A 3,166-nucleotide genomic window follows, 5' to 3' on the forward strand; every position below is an offset into this window, starting at 1 on the left:
CCTTTACTCTAGGAGCAAAGGTGCCTCACCAGCTATGTGAAGGACGGCCTAGACGAAGTCATGGGGCTCGGCAAAGTGGTTGGCCATGAACACAGGGTGGCTCTGGTTCTCATCAAGCATGGCGACGGCATTCCCGGTGACCTGCTGCTCCACGGGCAAAACTGTTACACGGGCGAGGCAACCAAGTCAACACGACACAAAGGCACTGCTCAATTGAAACAATGGAGCATAGAGCAACACAAAGGTGACATGACGGGGAGCATGGTGTGGCGCAGCCACTAATTGGGGAAGGACGACAGCGCGACGGTGAAGGCTCCACGTGCGCGTACGAGTCCGGCACGGCGACGTGCGATCGCAGTGCCACAACCCGTAAGACGACGGTGGCTTGGCACTTCACACCATAGTGGCTGGCACCGGTCTAGGGAGGCTATAGCGTGGCGACGCACGAGCACAGACATGATGGCGAAGGCAGGTGGGGCAAGCCCATGCACGCGCAGCCGTGAAGGGTCAGTGGCAGCAGTGGCTGTATGAGCATCTATCAGAGTGCAGCGCGATTGGGGACATAGCTCGACGCGATGGCAATGGCGAGCAGAGTGACTAAGGTGGACGCGACGACGGGCAGAGCGGCTAGGCTCGCTGGGCCCCAGCGTCCGCATGTGCGCGCAAGTCGCGTGCCCGGGGCGCGGCAATGGTGGTGCGGCCCAAGTGGCGATGCGCATTGGCGCATGCGTGCTGCTGGCGACAACGCCCACCAAGTCATGGTGACCGTGGCTAGACGCTGGCACCGTTCAAAAACATGGCTTGCACGCTTTTTAAAGCTGCTTAAAAACCCAACCCAATGATCCAGTAGCTACACCACCTATTTTACGCTTGAGATAGTATGTCAAACTATTAAAACCAACCATGAAATTACACTACTTCTTAATCCAATTTGCCTACAAAAATTCCCAAACCTAGCTTCGTCAAAGCGCTGTCTGACTTAGGAATTTCGGCTAAGTCAAACGGTTTCGCGTCGAATGTGATTTCCAAGCTATTAAGTAAGCCATCTAGTAAATCCCATTCTTGACCGCAAGTATTTCACCACCACCTATGAAGCTTACACTACAAACTTTATTAAAGTGTCGAATATGCATTCCATAGCATTTTCATTCAATAAAAATTCATTTAGAACTCTAAACGGTATAACGCGACATGACATAACATTTGTTTCACGTTTCCGATGAACATTTCAAGTGACAAGAATTGATTTACACTCTATAATTCATACATTATCATATAAACATGATGCACATGCAATGTTTTAGCAAAAGACTATATAGTATAACACCGAGGGTGTTACAGCGCGTTGCGTTGGTTCACCGACGCTCACGCGCACGCACGCCACACGCGTGCCACCATGCTGGCCGAGCAAGCCGCTGGCTCCACTATGCGGTCCACTGCCCCCCCCTGTTGCCATGCCCTAGTATGTGCTCACGCTCATGCTTACAGACGCACGCGTGCCGTGCCAGTAGGCCTGGCTGCCCTGCCACCACTGTCACGTCCGCCTAGCCGCTCTATCTCTACTGCCGACGTCGCCGACACTTGCATGTGCCTCTACATTGCATTGTCACGTCACTTGCATCGCAATGTCGCTGTCGCTGCTGCGCGTGCCTACTGCACCGTCGCTTGGCATGGCCACCGTCGTCTTGTGAGTCATGGCGATGCAGTCGCACATTGTCGTGTCAGACTCATATGTGCACGTGGAGCCTACACCCATCACGTTGTCGTCCTCTCCCTTTTAGTGACCACGCCATGCCACGCACTCCATCACGTCGCCTTGAATGGCGTCGCGTCGGCCGACCGAGCCGCACCAAGGCCAACCCGTAGAGCTGGCCCCATCCTTGTAATTGCGCACGTCTGGAGGTCGAGTTGGAGTCCAGCTTTGCGCCAAGCTTGCCACTGTTGCAGCCATACGATGTCGGGGCTTCAATTGGAGTTTTCCCCCACCGTCGACCCCCTTAAGTCCAAACATCGTCGTCCATCTAATTGGCCTTGCATAGTCCACCTCCATCCAATTAACCATGCACCCAACTAGCCCTGGTAGTTAGCTAGCGATTGGAGTCGACCCGATGAGCTTTCATCCTCTAGTGAGGTAATACGGGGCATTCTCCTTGTGGCGGTCTGCCATGGCCATCGAGGTGGGTGCTCGGCTAGGGCATCGCTCCTTGATCCTTTGTCTCAATTGAGCGGTGCAATTCATCTCCTTGACTTGGTTGACTCGCCCGTGCAGTGGTTTCATTGACGGAGTAGTAGGTCACCGAGAATGCCTTCGCCACAATCGGCGTGAACCGGAGCAACCCCACGCACGTGGGCAACCACCTTGATGAGCCTCGCTACTTCGTCCAGCCTATCGGTCATGTCTCTAGTGAGGCCCTCCTGCTCCTAGGGTAGATGGCTAAGTCAGTTAGGGCCGAGGCTCGTCGAAGCACATGGCCATCGTCGGTGGACGCGGTGTTGCTGCTATGTCCATGGCTGGTTTGATTGGGAGTAGAACCGGTACATCTAGGATCTCTAGAATGTTATCAGTCCACTAGGCAAGGAGTCTAGGTAGTGATGGTAGTGTTGGGCTAGGTGATTTGGCCGGCATCAGTGTTGTCGTGGCCAGACCTCTCCACGGTGCATGGCCACATCTACATGCTGCACCGTTTTTAGTGTTTGATACCTTGATCGATTGCGCTTCACTCGTAGAGTGCTAGGAAGGTGTTGGTTGAGGCCAAGGAGGTCCATGCTCACTGGTGTTTGGCTAGAGATGCCGCGGCCTCTGTTAAGTTCTGGCCAGGGACTTTGTAACGTGAATTCAAAGTGAACCAGATAGGGATATGGTTTGGGTATCGGTGGGTGTAAGAGGTTGTGTCCTGTGGCCAACAGGGCATAGCTTGGTTACACTTTTTCTCTGTCTGTGTCGGTTAAGGACCGGCCATTGCATAAGTCTCTAGGCAAGTCACAGATTTATTATCCTGAGCACATACTTGGGTATGGGCGTAGGGAAGACTTGTTGCTCTCTTGTCGTGGGTTCTGGCTCTTTTTAGACCGACTAGTTAGAGGCGGGGATGGTGGAGGTCCTTGCTGTAACAGAACCGCCCAATTTATACAAGATCAAGTACGGTTGTCCCCGCTAACACGTTGA

This window comes from Miscanthus floridulus, chromosome 15 (genome assembly GCF_019320115.1).
Source record: "Miscanthus floridulus cultivar M001 chromosome 15, ASM1932011v1, whole genome shotgun sequence".
NCBI classification, from domain to species: Eukaryota; Viridiplantae; Streptophyta; class Magnoliopsida; order Poales; family Poaceae; genus Miscanthus; species Miscanthus floridulus.